The sequence below is a fragment of the Eleginops maclovinus genome, chromosome 6, assembly GCF_036324505.1.
Source record: "Eleginops maclovinus isolate JMC-PN-2008 ecotype Puerto Natales chromosome 6, JC_Emac_rtc_rv5, whole genome shotgun sequence".
In the NCBI taxonomy this organism is placed as follows: domain Eukaryota; kingdom Metazoa; phylum Chordata; class Actinopteri; order Perciformes; family Eleginopidae; genus Eleginops; species Eleginops maclovinus.
Window position 1 is genome coordinate 13,389,501 of NC_086354.1, and position 17,655 is coordinate 13,407,155.

General features: G+C 43.1%; 1 protein-coding gene across 3 annotated transcripts in view; it reads right to left on the minus strand.

Moving 5' to 3' along the window:
- Nucleotides 1-17,655, minus strand: part of LOC134866050 (ephrin type-B receptor 1-B) — a 143,049-nt gene that overhangs the window by 97,591 nt on the left and 27,803 nt on the right. The window lies entirely within an intron of this gene.

Genomic DNA, 17,655 nt, shown 5'->3' on the forward strand with positions numbered 1-17,655 from the left:
CTCCAACCACCGTTATAAAATACATATGTTTCCAAAATGTGCAGTATTGAGAGAGCTTTATTAACAAGGGGGCAAAGATGTGTTTGGTTTCTCTGAGATTTTCTGTGACATTTTTACTGATTCTCAAGATGCACCTTGTATTACTATATGGCGCTCTGGTTGCAAACAAAAATTAGACAGTTCAAAGTTACTGTCTCTGAAAGAAAAAACTGTCATAGGGGAACAGTTTATAGAATTTATATATCTCACTTTCGACTTGTATTACACAACGTGTCTTATCTGGCCCTATGTCTATGTAATATAAGACAAAGATTACCTCTTACTAATCCTCAGTGACACATCTTTGACAAATAAGTTTAGCAGGTCTCCAATGAAGTTCGTCATCCTCGTTTTGATTAATATCTGCCTTGGTGGCACACTGAAATGTGGAAACCTGATACAGCTTGAGGAAAGGAGAGAGAAGTATGACTAGTCGATCTTCTCCCATCTCTCACACACATACCGTAGATAGATTTATAGAGTGATGGACTGGGTGACATGTTGGCCTTAACAGTGTAATGATAGATTCATAATTTCCCCGGTTACTGACAGTTTATTTCTGGCTGAATGCAAAGACACAACCAGCAGACGCTGCTCTTGTTCAAGAAGAGGTTTCAGCCCTTAGCACCCTCCCTTTACCTACTCCTCCACAGGAAGCACACACCAGCAGCTGTTGCTTACTTGAAACCTGACTGAACTTGCAGTGATTTAGAAATCATTCCAAATGATGGAGCACTCGAGGCCCGTCATCTGCAGTTCAAGTGGTCTTGGTAAAAAACAAGTACACAGAGGATGAGTGACAAGCCACCAGCAGGAAAGAAAGAGGCCTTTCATTCTCAATCTCCACTTACTGGGAGAAACTGTCCTCAGACATGAAACCAATTAGCCTAGGTAATTCAGCTGCACACACAATCACCTACACAGATACACATAAGCCACACACGGACACACATGCTGAGCACCAACACACACGTAGAGGCATATACAAACGCAGACACACATTCACCAGCCAACTCAGAGAGCAATTTTCTGTGTACACCTACAGTGACAGCCTTGTTCACACCAGCTTCCATCAGAGTATTTCAATTTCCCTAAGATCAGCTTTGCCTTGTCTAGTTTCCACAGTCAGCCAGCTAGCTCCAGCCTGCCTGCCTGCCTTCCTGCCTGTGCGACTTGCTGTCAGCTGGGGAGATAGGAGCATGAAACAGCCCTAAGCGCCAGCCAGCGTTGTGGGGACTGCCAACCCTTTCTCAGGGGAAATCACAGAAGCTTTAGTCAAATCACACAGGCACTTGGTAGGCCATTTTCCATTTCCTTTTAAAAGGAAAGGAAGGGGGAAGGAGGTGCAAGATGGCGAGGGAAGGAAGCAAAAAAAGGTCAAAGGCTCATGGGAGGCCTGGATGAGCCATTTCATATGACCTTATGTCCACCATTAGCAGAATATCAGAGTAGCAGATGAGTGAATGGAGTATGCTAAGTGGTTATTAGCAACAGGGTGGGACTCGCACAGCCGTCATGCCGAGGCTCACACACCTGTCCACTGGCACTGGGGATTTGGAAAATGTCCCTTGTGTACGTGTATGTGTGTGAGTTTTAAATTAGCTGTTATGTAGACCATTCATCCATTTAATCGTAAGTGGATTTGAAGAGTTTCCTTTTAAAACAAGCAACCCACATTAATTAGATAAGCCTGCTCTTTTAAAAATCACAAGAGGCACATTCAGGTTTATTGTTGAAATAATAATGTATTAAATTACCTAAGCTGCGAAACAATTACGTTCACGAGGAATTAGACAAAAATGGTCTAATTGGCTTCTGGTCATTTTTATATGAGAACATCTTTTAGGCACAGATACATTTACATGTATATGTTGATTTGTCTAACAACTTTTTATGTGTTTTTTATTAACTGTAGGTATACATTTTAAGCAGTTGAAACATATATTTCCTTTGACTTATCTTTCCTGACTTTATGTGTGTATCCAGGAATTTAACGCTCCGCTACTCCTCAGCTTAGCCTATAATACACTCTTAAACAATCTGTCCTCCCTTTCCATGTCTCCCTGATTCCAATTGCAGTTAAGTCTGACCGCACATCCTGTTACTATCTCTCTCTTTCAGTTTTTACGAAGTCATTTGGAAGACAGGGAGGGACAACAGCTAGCATGTAGTCCCTTATGTTTGGAGGGTAGCCCAGAGTGTTTTCTCCTGCATTCATATTCTGCTATGTCAGCTCCACCTGCAAGCTCCAATAAATTAAACACTGCCAGGTTCACTAGCAGTTCAGTCTGTGGGAAAATTATTAACATAGAGAGCTTAATGTCGACTAAGTCATAAATCAATTGGAAAACAATAGCTTGTAGGTGTCAGGGTAGCTTGCCTTGTATAGATTCACAGCGCTGCGAGGCTGGGGGATGTATTGTGACTACATCGCAGAATATTAGTTACTCTCTAACATACAACGGATGTGGTTTGGCTCATTGTGTATGGCTCTCTAAAGCTGATACACTCCCAGTGTTCTCGTCAAAACCCAGAAGTCACAAGCCGAGCCAAAAATCAAGGCTCAACGGAGGGCCTAGCTTCCATTCCCAGAAAGCACAGCTCTTTCTCATTAGCAGCAAGTGGTAGATCAATACCAAATGGGAGGCTGTTTCCACAGATACAGAGAGAGGGATAGAGGGAGGGAGGCAGAGAAATGAAAAAGCGAGGGAGACTGCATTAAACATTGATGGGGCCTTGCTCTACAGATCGATAAGGTAGCCCTCTTCACACAATTACATGTCAGCAAGCAGTCCCATGATACATCACATGCACACACATGATTGCATATTGCTTGCATTTTGGGCAAATGACAACTATAAATGAGGATTCAGGAAAGACAGCGGCAGGAGTGGATGCACCAGTCTCTTCTCCCTCTTTGAACCTCTATGCATTTTCTTAATCCTGCAGTTTACAGGTCAGAATCACAACACGTCTGTATAATTCCCCCCCTTTGTTGCCATGTTTGTATGATTGTATGGCTGCTGGTCGATAGAACATATGCTGAAGCGCCTCTCTCAAGCTCCCTGGATCCTTAGTCAATATGGCAGACTTTGTACTTTGCACTAAGTATTGTACTTTGCACTAAGTATTATTTGCACTAAATACATACTTGCACTACTGTCAAATAGTGTCTAATATATGTATATATTACGTAGTTAGTTTTTTTTGTATACCCCTTTTCACTCCACCCCTTTTTTTCTAGGCTCTTATCTTTTTATGTTATACGTTCTTGTTTATATTTGCACTGTGGGACTGCCAGAAATGCTATTTCAATTTCACACACACACACACACACACACACACACACACACACACACACACACACACACACACACACACACACACACACACACACACACACACACACACACACACACACACACACACACACACACACACACACACACACACACACACACACACACACACACACTACGGTTCAAGGATGCTGGTACACTTTGTAATTCAATGAGACAATCATGTCCAGATTCTAGATGCTGGGCTGAGAGGGCCTTCTCTTTTTGATTGTAATGCCAAACTGATATAAGATCCGAGGGCCTTGAACAACATTTTTTAAGAGGGGTTTATCTTTTCTTAGAAATGGAATCAAGATTGGAAGACAAAGACAGGGAGGTATCGAAGGGGAATAGATAGGCAGAGGAGAAAACCAAGAGGAGAAATCAGCGGGATTGAAATGAGCACTTAACAATGATGAAGCCCTGTGGTAGCCTGCTGAGCCTGGCATCTTAATATGAGGCTGAAAACAAAGTGACAAACAAACACGAGTAAAGGCTGCTGTTTTTCCCAAACTAATCAACCGTCCACTCAGGGGACTTATGAATAAAAAGGGGACATTTTTGACACACTGAAGTCATTTCTGAACAAATCGTGTGGAAGTTTGTCACAGGGACACTATTCACTCCCATCAACCTGAGAAATCACACAAGAAAGAGTGGGTATTGGACTGGAAAGCAGGACCAGCTCAAGTCCAACATGGTTGACAGCATTGAGCTGATTTAAAAAAACGGTGAATGGGTTTATGTCAGATCACTGCTTCAGGGTAAAAAGAATATGAAAGAGGTGATGTCTTTGATTGAGTCACCGTGTTCAACAGAGAAGACAATCCTTGTGAACACAGATGTATGACTTCTCTAATCTGTGCCACACTAAAGCTGTGTCACTCAAACTGAAGGCTTTTCGCTTTAAATAGAAGATACAGAACAGTCAACAGGAATGCATCAAAAGAAATATGTTACTTCTATGTCTCCCTGAAGACAGAAATGACAATGTCGCTGATTTGAAAATTGAAAAGAAAATAATCTGCCATCCTTTGAGACATAAGCTGGGAGTGATGGAATACACAAGTCCCGCATTAGTGAGCCATAGACAGAATAAGTGAACAGGCTCACAAACCACAGATTGCATACACACACAAATGTATTAGCAGTGTTCTGGGCTCAGACACTCGCTTTGGCTGAGTGAAAATAACATTTTCAGCATGAAAGAAGACCAGGTCAGCTTCATGGACAAGAGAGAAAGCCAATAGAGCTGAGAGAAGACAGAAGAGGGGACTTACAGAAGCTAGAGTATGATCAGCAGCAGATGTTAGCAAGAATGCCGCGCAAGATAGGGAAATTAATATACATGCAGTATCTGCAGAACCTGATGGAATTATCCTATCATCACAGCAAGGTGACATTCTCTTGACCTTACACATCTGGGCTGCCACATCACATAAAACTTAAGATTCAACCTTGCGGCACAGCAGCCACTCTCTTTTCTCGCACTATTACCAGTTTGCAGTACAGTTGCTGTGGAAGGGAAGCAGGAAAACACAACAGCCCCCCCTGAGGCGAGGTAGGCAAAAACAGACAGGTACACAGTAAAAGCACACCCACGCTGGTGACAACCGACTCACGTATCTAATCATCTCCTCATGGTCACTCACTCATTCAGCTTTGCAACAGAAACTGCACATTTAAACAATCCCCCCCCCCCCCCCCACTACCACCACCACAGGCACACACACTTCACACCTCTCTTTCTTTTCTCCCTCTTTTTCTTCAGCCCTCATTCTCTCTCTCATTCCCTCTCTCCTGGTCAGGGGAGAGGTTAGGCACATCATTTGCATTCATTAACATTACATTAGCAGACAGAGTGATCTTTAGAAACCAGGCTGCCGGAGAGTGTCATCTTTAATTCATCATAACCCCACCACCCACCCCTCTCACTCTCTCTTTACCTCCACCTTCTTCTCCTCCCTCTTCCCTCTCCCCCGCATCCATCCGTCATCCCCTTCGCCCTCTCTCAATGTAATCCGAGTGCATCCTTTCTCCTCCTCTTTTCCACGCGTTTCTTCACTCTCCATTTACAACCGTCTTTCATCTTCTTCACTTCTACCAAGTCTATTTTTTTGCCTTCTCCCCCTTGCTTCTATTACTTCCCCTTATCTTTCTTTCTCTCTGCCTCCGGTTAATGACAGTCTACGTGGGGGTTTGGTTCACTTCCTGCATGAGCTCTATGCAGAATAAGGAGAAGAGAGGACACACCCAAAAACCACACACAATATACTGTGCCCCTAATAAGCATCAGTCTGAGAGACTTAGCTTAGGATCCCCAGGCTATTATACAGGGCTCTCTCGTCTGACCCATTGACCTGTGCTCATTACAAAAGAAATCTTCCAATCAAAGGAATTTACTCTCGCACGCACACACACACACACACACACACACACACACACACACACACACACACACACACACACACACACACACACACACACACACACACACACACACACACACACACACACACACACACACACACACACACACACACACACACACACACACACACACACACACCTTTCTCAGCTGCACACTTAATATACTTCCTATCTCTTCTTAATGCCTGCAAAGTAATTGTCTAGCTAACTGGATGTAATTAGATTAAAACAATGCTGTACTATATTCTAACCATCCAGAGAAAGATAGGACAAATCTAACCAACAATTAGTCCCATCCTATGGGTCAATTAAAGCAAACAACCTAATTACTTTTTAGACAAAGACTTCTACTTAACATCTTCTCTATAAAAAGACGGTAAGGCGCAAATATTTTGCGAAACCACGAGGTGACTTTAAGATAGTAACAGATCAATGTAAGCTGAATCCCCTCAAATATTTCAGAACATATCAGTTCCTCTGAGTTACTCTAAGGTGCTGGAAAGGAGGGTCCGGCCGATTGTCGAACCTCAGATTGAAGAGGAACAATGCGGTTTTCGTCCTGGTCGTGGAACGACGGACCAGCTTTTCACTCTCGCAAGGATCCTGGAGGGGGCCTGGGAGTACGCTCATCCGGTCTACATGTGCTTTGTGGATTTGGAGAAGGCGTATGACCGGGTTCCCAGGGAGATACTGTGGGAGGTGCTGCGGGAGTATGGGGTGAGGGGGTCTTTGCTCAGGGCCATCCAATCTCTGTACTCCCAAAGCGAGAGCTGTGTCCGGGTCCTCGGCAGCACGTCGGACCGTTTTCCGGTGAGGGTTGGCCTCCGCCAGGGCTGCGCTTTGTCACCAATCCTGTTTGTGATATTCATGGACAGGATTTCGAGGCGTAGTCGTGGGGGAGGGGGTTTGCAGTTCGGTGGGCTAGGGATTGCACCACTGCTTTTTGCAGATGATGTGGTCCTAATGGCTTCATCGGTCTGTGACCTTCAGCACTCACTGGATCGGTTCGCGGCCGAGTGTGAAGCGGCTGGGATGAGGATCAGCACCTCCAAATCTGAGGCCATGGTTCTCAGCAGGAAACCGATGGATTGTCCACTCCAGGTAGGGAATGAAGCCTTACCCCAAGTGAAGGAGTTCAAGTATCTCGGGGTCTTGTTCTCGAGTGAGGGAACAATGGAGCGTGAGATGGGCCGGAGAATCGGAGCAGCGGGAGCGGTACTGCAGTCGCTTTGCCGCACCGTTGTGACGAAAAGAGAGCTGAGCCAGAAGGCAAAGCTCTCTGTCTACCGGGCCATCTTCGTTCCTACCCTCACCTATGGTCATGAAGGATGGGTCATGACCGAAAGAACGAGATCGCGGATACAAGCGGCCGAAATGGGATTTCTCCGCAGGGTGGCTGGCATCTCCCTTAGGGATAAGGTGAGAAGTTCAGTCATCCGGGAGGGACTCGGAGTAGAACCGCTGCTCCTTCGCGTTGAAAGGAGCCAGTTGAGGTGGTTCGGGCACCTAGTGAGGATGCCACCTGTGCGCCTGCCTAGGGAGGTGTTCCAGGCACGTCCAGCTGGGAAGAGACCGAGGGGTAGACCTAGGACCAGGTGGAGGGATTATATCTCTTCACTGGCCTGGGAGCGCCTTGGAATCCCCCAGTCAGAGCTGGTTGATGTGGCCAGGGAAAGGAAAGTTTGGGGCTCTCTGCTGGAGCTGTTACCTCCGCGACCCTGACGGAAAAGCGGGAGAAGATGGATGGATGGATGGATATCAGTTCCAGTCTAAACACTGGGGATATAAACATTTCCATGAAAAGGTTAATTTATATCAGTATAATCTGGTGAAACACGGTTTTCAGGATTCTGACGAAGGATATGGCATTTCAAATGTCTCCTTTTTATCTCTGCTCCTGACGCACACAGGAGAAATATGATCGCTCCTTATATAGATCTTTGAAATAAGTCTGGCAGTGACGACACCGGTTAGGGAGTCCTGCAGTCGCTTTAGTAGACCGTCATTTAATGGATCCCCAAAGGGACAAATCAAACACCAGCATTTTCTGTTGTTGTCCCCCACTGACCTACAGTAAAGATATTGCTTATCGCCATCATTTTGGAAAGGAAAATACAAATCACGGTATGTGTTTGAAAACTGACATGCAGCACCTGGACAGATTTCTGGCTTAGGGGTTAATTTTGTTACATCCAAACATTAATTATCTCATATACATTTTTGATACAAATACATTTAAAGGGAAGATCAGAAAAAAAGTGTATTTCCCATTTTTGCATGTATATATGTAATACATTATAATGCAAGGTAAATGCTTAATTTACACACTTATTGGGTTGCAAAACACGTAGCACATTGAGAACTCAATGTTAAACCATTTATACTTTACAGTAATGAGCCCAGGATCTACTAAGGTTTGCTGTAGCAGCTCAGCAGCAGCAGTGACCAAGCAATAATCCAGACAGAAGAAGTGCTAGCCTCCCACAACCATCACAGTACTCATTACTGCTGATATTACCTTAGCCAGCCCGTCTGCTTTTAAGAAACCTGGCAATTTGCTGCAGTAAAATGAGGTAATTACAACTCTTATCAGGCTCCTCACCTTACAAAACAGCATTCAGGGAGAGGGAGACGACTCCCCTATGGTTCACTGGCTGTGGAACAAGGCTTTGGCTTGCTTCCCAATCACTCAGCCACACCCACCCACTGTCATATAGTCTCTTTGCAACTCCCACGCCTCTTTCTTTACAATAAAAGCAGACATTTGATAACAATAATGACATATCTAAAATAATTCCTCGATCAATGCCCCAAATTAAAAGTGCCGACTGCTGACATGAACCATGAGGCCCCGAGGAGTATCTCTTTACATCACAACAACTGTGCCAAATACACTCCCCTGCTCCCAGATCCAAGAATATGAAAATAAGTAACAAATTATGTTTATGTTGGAGAGCTAGCATGTAGGGAAAACATGGTAATGTAATATAACCTTATCCCATGAGGAGAATTGCTTCACAGTGGAAGTATATCCACTATAGGTATGACATTTCAAAACATCTCATATGAAATTTAGAAGTTAGCCCTATCATCACTTCTGCTGGCTAGAGACATAAGTACACTGACAGAAGAGAACCTGGTCTAGGTCACATTTGGATTATGTGAAGCTGACGTTGAGCAGTAAAAGCTATGGCTTATGGGCTACACAGGGAGGGTTAAAGCGTCTCTCTTATTGAAGCAGACCAGGAAATTGTGCCAAGTTAACACAATGATGTCACTCAATTATCTCCCACTGCTGTCCTCCACTCTAATTAAGACAGTAATGGTTTTCGTTTGCACAGTCCTGTGTGTGTGTGTGTGTGTGTGTGTGTGTGTGTGTGTGTGTGTGTGTGTGTGTGTGTGTGTGTGTGTGTGTGTGTGTGTGTGTGTGTGTGTGTGTGTGTGTGTGTGTGTGTGTGTGTGTGCGTGTGTTGATGTGTGATGGGGGAAAAAAAGTCACACAACTTAAAAAATAGAGAGCAGTAAATGAATCAATAAAGCTAATGCCAAATATGTGCACAGTGTCTCTGAAGGCATCTCAGAGTGACACGAGTCATTGCATTTTATAGCACCTGGGGGTTAGGAGGGCAAATAAATTGATGGAACTGACTGTCCTTTTCTGTCACACACTGAGATATCCATCCTGTAATATTGGGAGCCAGTATGGAGGTCAGGGAGTAGGATTGAGATAGAGGGAGAGAAAGAAGGAAGAAGGTCTGCAGTTCATATGAAGAGATAGTGAAGGGGATATGGAAGAAGTAATCGGAGAGTCACTGAGATGGAGAGGGCATCATGTGGCAGTGTCCTGCGTTATCTTATCCAGAAATGGATCTAACCTTAGCTGAACACAAGAGTCACATCATTTCCTAGAAACCACCTCACCCTATTTTCTATCCTGCAATCATAAAAAGTACAACAACACGTTCTGCTCGTGTGTGGCAATTGCATTATTTATGAACAGTAAAACACAGGAACAAAATGGTTTTGCCCAAACACGGAGATGAACATCACGCCACATCAGAAAAGGAAATGCATAAAAAGGATGAAAGACACGATATATGAATGCTTACAAAACCTATTTAACACGGCAGAGCCCGGCTGTACATCCTATCACCTCCATTCGGAAACCCTCAGGGTTTAACTCAAAACGTTGGCTTTATCAGAGCAAAGACTTAAACTTCCCCAAAATATACAGCCTGCCCTTTAGTCCCCAACGGAATTACTTAATACTTATTAACTTCTGTCACGGCTAGTTTCTTCCTCAGAATAAGGCAATGCACCACTGAAAAGGAATAAAGAGGTCTGTGTTCATGGGGCAGAAGCAAACACCAGCTAGCTTTATCCAATCTTATTAAACGCTGTTGTTAACCATGTCTGGATGCACCACAGAATTGACATGTGTGTCCTGAGTAATTCCCCTATTGGCAGGGAGGAAAACAGACACAAGGGCACAGTGGAGAGACAGGGCCTTGAGGGTTTGATGTTGTACTATCCCTTCATCTCATCTGTGGCTGTAAAAGAACAACCTTCAACCACCTTGAACCCGCCGAAGCCGAGTTTCAATAAAAGTCAAATTATCACCTGCGCCCATGGGGCTCGGAAAAGGCACTAAGCCTGAATTGACTTTGCATATAAGACGATTTAACAGTCATATGGAAGTGTGAGTGAGTCAATCATATGACGCACTTCTATTTCTCACTGAGAGGAGGTCTCAGCGGTGAGCAGTGGTTAGTGTACCCTGTCAGGAGAGGGTGCCACTGGGATGGATCAATGATTGTCTTCTGTGAGTGTGAATGTGTGTGTGTTCCCCAGCACTTACATGTGTGTGGAAGCCCATATGCCAACATGCAATTGGGAAAGTGTTATTCAATTAAGCTGCTGTTCTCCCTTGACCGATGTTGTGAGATCCAGGTAATTGCTGCGTCAGTTTGGTATTCCCCAGCCATGTGCGCTTCACCACAGGGACAGTGGTGGCTAAGCCGGTGTGAATGAGAGGAAATGCTCGGTGTGATCTCACTCCCTTGGCCGTGAATGGGTTGTTCTTCTGGGATGTCGTTAGTGAAGCTCCACCACACACACACACACACACACACACCTATACACACACCCCTTCACCAACAACACACGTACATAAACTGGGAATACCCGAGAGTCTGGCTAAACTATTGGCGACCGCAGACAGGTTGAGATCATCTCTCATTCTCCCCTTCATTCCTAGTTATCTATCTCCATAAAACATGCCAGTGGCCTCTCCAGTGCCTTCAAGCAAATACAATGATTTCCATTAAAAGCAAACACTAAATTCACCTTCTTGCAGCATATGCTCACATGCCTGAGGAAGTATACATATTTTTGGAGATGGGCTTTGTTTTTCCTCCAGGGCTGCAGTCAGCAGTGAGGGAATAAGAGATAGAAAATAGTCCCGGGGCTAATAGAAAAACTTTCAGCAGAGGATCTTGACCTTATAGCAGGAGGATGACAGAGGCAGGTGAGACTCTCCAATGAGAATTTATAACGAGAGAGAAGAAAGAAAAGAGAGATAATTTTTACCTCTAGGGAGTAAGAGTGAGGCAGATCTTTTTGAGATTATTTGTGTGGATGTCTCTCATCCTGCAGTGGAAAACAGTGCCCTCAATGCTTTTTAGTACTGCTTTACAGTGCTTTACTTTTTACAGGGCAATGGAAAAAGAGGAAAAGGCTGATATATATTAACAAAAAATTTGTGTTTGATGTCCCTCTGTCTGATTCAGCTGTTTTTATTTTCAGCATCAACCCACTCTTTTCCTTGCTTCCTTTTTTAAATAACTAATTTGTTTGCTTTATTTCTCGCTCTCTCCCTGTCCTCCTCTCCTCACTCTCATTCCTCCGAGCCAGTCTAATTCAGCCACTGAATGCAAAACAGTAGCTCAGTGAAACTCTAAACTCTTCTGGGATAGCAAATGACATTTCACACACATTACATTCACAGTCTGTTTTGCCACGGGGAGGGTGTGGGTAATTTTGATCTTTTGCCACCCACCTACACAAATACAGACACACACTGTATCTGATTTGGCATCCAGTATGCCCGGGTGCTTGAGTTCTGGCCCAGAACGCAACCCCAAATGTCACAGCTGTCCAGTGACACTAGAAAGGAGCGCAAACATCAGCTATCCCTCTGGCCTTTTCTGCTCATCAACCAACACAACTATTATTTCTCTTTTTTAAAACCTGCCATTTCGGATCTTCAAAACAGTCTGTTGATCGCTGATGTAACAGATATAACATGGGTGGATCAGAGGGTGACCTTCTAGATGCAGAGTGACAGTCTGTGGTCACCATCCCTGCCAGCCAGTGAAAGACAGAAAGCTTTCAGGCAGGGCTGTACTCGGCAGGCCTGCAAGATGAGGCTATTCACTGCTGTGATGTGAGGTGTGCTCCAGGAGTCAAAGTGTGACACTCTGCTCGCCGCTCTAAAATAAGGAAGCTAAAGAGCTGAGAAGCCTCGTTAAATATGTAGTGCTGTCGACCCACTTAACACTGTTACTTTAGTTCATGCTGAAGAAGCAGTGGCAGCAAACACTCGCTCACTGCTCACTTTGTGCACTCAGAAACACACACATTCACGCATCCACCCATGCACATGTAAATACAAAGCAGCTTACACAGCTGTAAGAGCTGCTCCAAGCTGGTAAATTATTTCTCCAGTTGTATGTCACTGGGTTAAAATAGATGCAGGTGTCTGTCCTGTGTGGGTGTGAGTATTTGCTGGTAGTGTAAATAGCTCTGAGTGGCGACACAAGTGCTTTGCAGGTGTTTGGAGAGAACAGCACTCTGTCAGGACCAACTGTATTTTAGTGGAAATAGCAATAGTGTTTGTGTTGCAGGAAGTAAGTGCACCTTTGGGTGTGTTGTGAGTTTGTAGGAGAAAGTATATCTAATACTAATAGCATCTATTTGAAACAGTTTGGTGGGCAAGGCTGGAAGTCACTAAATCTGTGCTGAAACATTTAGACAATCATACTTATATAAAACTAAGGCTGCGTTTCCAAGCTGATGCAATCCTCTCCATCCATCCTTTTGTCATAACTTTGAGCCTTGATTTAAATCTGGCACTGAAAATTTTGAAATTTTGCCACAACAGCGGCAGTATATTGACCCGGAGAAGTAATGATGACTGCAGGTGTTACAGTCATCTAAGCCATCGACCTGTATTGCGTTGGAAGAGGGAGTACCGAAAGACAGAAGGAGCCAAAGAGGTTTAAATACAGACAGAATTCTGCAATAAGTCCCCTCTACTGCATCTGGTGCTATGATAATGTAAAAATACAAATCAAGATGGTAGTTTTAGGTGGCCAGGTGTGGATAATTTAGATGGTAAATTGCTTAGATATGTTGCTAATTTGATTGCAGAGCCTATCTGCTATATCATCAATTTGAGTATTGAAAAATGTATTTGCCCACAGGCATGGAAAATAGCAAAAATTATTCCACTTGCAAAAAATCCAGCTGGACCATTTTCTGGTACAAATAGCCGCCCAATAAGTTTGTTACCAGCATTAGGAAAGATAATGGAGAGAATCACTTTTAACCAAATACAAAAATACTTTGAAGGTAACAATCTTAACACTGATTATCAACATGCTTACCGGCCGGGCCATTCAACATGTACTGCTTTAACACAAATGACCGATGACTGGAAGGTGGAAGTAGATGATAGGAAGTTAGTGGGTACAGTACTACTTGATTTTAGTTCTGCCTTTGATGTCATTGATCATCCATTGTTGTTGCACAAGCTAAAACAATATGGTTTTAATCTGAATGCGCTGAGGTGGGTAGAACGTTACTTGACCAATCGATGTCAAACTGTTTTTTTTAATGGAAGTTTGTCAAAGATTAAGTCAGTCACTTGTGGAGTTCCTCAGGGTAGTTGTTTGGGGCCACTTTTATTTTCTATTTTTACAAATGATCTACCATTAGTGCTACAAGAATCCAAAATTGTAATGTATGCAGATGACTCGACAATGTATGGAGTAGCTTCATCTACAAGTGAGCTAAGTCAATGTATGAACAAGGATCTAGAACAGATCTCAGAGTGGGTCATAAATAATAAGTTAGTACTTAATGCTGGAAAAACTAAATCTTTAATAATAGGATCAAATCACCAGTTAAAAGGTGAACCTAAATTGCTATTACATTTAAACCATATTGAAATTGAACAGGTCAAGGAAACGAAATTGTTAGGTATAACTCTGGATCAAAAATTATCCTGGTCTAAACAAATTGATAATGTTGTCTGTAAAATGGGAAGGGGTGTGTCACTTGTTAAAATAATTGTAAAATATTTGCCAAAAGATGTCAGTAGACAAGTTCTAGATGCTTTGGTTCTGTCACAGCTTGATTACTGTTTTGTTATTTGGTCTAGTGCTGCAGAAAAAAATCTAGACAAACTACAAGTGGCTCAAAATAAGGCAGCAGGATGTGCACAGCATTGCTCCTACAGAACCAGAGTGACTGAAATGTTGGAGACCCTTAAATGGTTGAGTGTCAGACAGAGGTCCACTTATACTTTGTTACATTTTGTTAGGAATATTACAGTGACACACTTACCACATATATTATCACAAAGGTTTATATCGCAGTACACTCAACATAACTATCAAACAAGACATGCAATAGAAAGAAGGTTCGTATGACCCACATCTAAATCAAATATCAGACAGACAGAGCCATGGTCAGCTGGAACTCTTTACCAGTCCACATAATTCAGGAAAATTCTCAAGTACATTTTAAAAGGTTGCTAAAACATTATATGAGCATTACAGAGTAAAATGTAACTGTGCCTGTGGTTTGGCCTTGTGATGATGGCTAAAATGTGATGACCATTTTTGTTTCACTTCATATACCATTGTTCATATGATGAAATGAGTTGTTCTATTTTGCTTTTAGTTTTGTTTAATGTTTGTTTTGTGTGTGTGTGAGGACCCCAGGAAGAATAGCCAACGCCTATGCTAGTGCTAATGGGGATCCTAATAAAGAAAGAAAGAAAGAAAGAAAGAAAAGTTTCATTACAAATGTTAAAATTAACGCTCGACTCACAGGGACCAACTACATATTTTGGAAAAGGATATGCGTTAGGAGTGCCACTTCAATCGAATCTGAATACAGAGAAGGACACACACTCCAGGATTTTTAGCAAAAATTTGACCATTGTTGGATCTATTACATCCAAGAACACATTTTATATAAATGTGACCATTGCTATGTTATATGTTCTCTCTGTATTGCCTTAATACAGGGAATAATAATACAAATCTAGTTTATGCAACAAGGCACGTAACAGTAACAGATCAGAGTGTCAGTGCATGTTCCTTGTTGAAGTTAAAGGCAAGGCCGGTGGAGATTTTATAAAGTGAATTTTGAATGCCAACATTTCATTACAGTACAAGTATATGTTTTTCTAGAGGAAGCTTAAATAGAAAATAAAAAGCCTTAATTCTTCCAGGCCACGGCGTATCAGCAGTTTACAAAATGTTATAAGGAACGGAAACTAACATGAATATATCTGTAGTACATGTCGTTCATAATACTCATGAGCGATGGAAAAATCAAACGCAATTTACCTTCAGTCATGAACTCAGTTCATACAGCAGTTGTATTAATAAGATAAAACTGTGTGTCACGATAGCAAGAACATATATTTTACCGACTATTATAAAAGGCAATTTTCCAAATGTTTGCCGGTGAACATTGCATAAAATGCTTTTGCTCGGGCTTAAGTGTGCTGAGTAAATATGACTACTGCTTCGTGAAGTGTTTGTTATCTGAGGCTGTGCCGTTATTAATGTGGATGGGTGCTGGAATGACTCCCAGAGAGTTTTCACACACTACCACTCCTTTTTTCTCCTACCCAGGGGTGTTGTTAGCCTGTGTGTCCCCTGACAGCTAGATCCACATAATGAGGCTGACAGACCAAAACAAACACAGGTACAGAACATAGGTAGACAAAAAAAAACAGCAAGTAGAGCCAGAGGAGATGAAGAAACGAGGCGGGCCATTCGCTATCTTTGGCAAGACTTATGGCTACTGCTGTGGTGGATGTGGCTGGCTGTTGAAGACTATGTGTCATAACACTGCTTTGTATCCCTGCCTTTTGCATCCTCATCCCCATATTTTTAACATTTCTGTTTTTCACTTTTTTCCTCCTCTGCTGCGCACAGATGCAAAGGGCCATAATTGATGGTGAAATAATGCACTGTGCTATCTCCTATTTCTTTGTCCCCTTTCCTTTTTTTCTCTCTGTCTATTGCTTCTCTCTCTCCCTCTCCCTCTCCCTCTTTCTATCTCCCCCCAGGTGTGCTGGTGGCTGGGGCTCAATGATGAACAGAGCCACAGTGTCTGCTGTCTCTAATGGGGACGTTATGCAGGAGGATGGGAGAAGTGCTCACACAAGGCTCGTAAATCACGATCTCCAATAGAGAGACTCAGTGCAAGGCCTCACTGCTCCACTAACCCTGCAATTGATAAGCACATATAAACAGAAAAAAACTATGCATACACACACTCATGCACATATGCATACACATATTTTAAATGTGTATACATAGACACAAGAATATGTGTTGATTAATACACACACTTAACTGCACATCTGCACTTATACTGCTCCTACACAGCCCATTTACCTGACCTCCAGGGCGTAGTCAACATTTGCCATGTAACTACTGGGACACAATTCACTTACATCTGTCCAGTGACAGCACCTCTGCCAACAGGACAGTGAGCTACACCAGAGCTTGTGTCAATGTGATTGAAGTTTGACAGAGCAGTTAAAGCATTATTAGTGCTCCCTGTCACAGCCCAGCACACACAGAGGCCTGTCGGTGCCACAGGTGAGGTAAACACAGGCCCCATTTAGCATATTACCCATCAGTCAACACGACAGGCAAAGAAGATAAAGAAATGCACACCCACTGTGAGTGGAAAAACCCCTCCTGCCTACCCCATCTCACGAGGAGGGCTGTATGAAGGTATTTCGCTGCATCCACATGCACAGGCAACCCACACACATACCCACAGACATTCACACTCGCACACACAAAAATAACAAGCACCGGCACATACTTTTATGCACATACACACAGGTTAATGACAGAAGAGGCTTTACCCAAAGTGAAATATATCCAGGAGATGCCTTACATAGCTAATTGACTGTGATGAGCTGGTGCTGGCACGCCTTGATACTTTCATTTTTCTTTTCTTATTTATCCCTCAATTTCTGCTTTATCTGCACAAAGATAATCTTGGAGAAATCCACAAAAATGGATGTTTCTTCTGTGTGATTTATAAGCCACAAATCCTTAAAAAAGATCCCCAACTGCTGATGCATGGCCCTTTCCCACTACACATATGCTAATCTGGAAAATCCGAGGTGAGTGGGATTTTATGTATTATCTGTCTCGATATAACTATCACTTTACAACAACATGCTCCATTTGACACCTGCGATGATGGGAAGAAAAGGTAAATCTCAACTCTCACTTTCAAGGCCATTTATTAAGAGAAAAAACATGCCAGTTAAGGTAGAGTAATGCTCATGGGAGTTTACACACACCAACAATGTCAAGCTTTTAACTGTTAGCGTGTTGCCAACAGGCAGGGGGCAATGATCTTGCAACAGTGGCTTAGCCAACAGAGCTGTTTGGAGTAGAAACAGACAGCTGGCACAGTGGTAGGGAGACCCATACTAAATGCTCCTCCTCAGGAGGCCATGAACCAAGTTGACCTTCGCAGACTCTGTCAAATGTAGACATAACTATATACAAACACA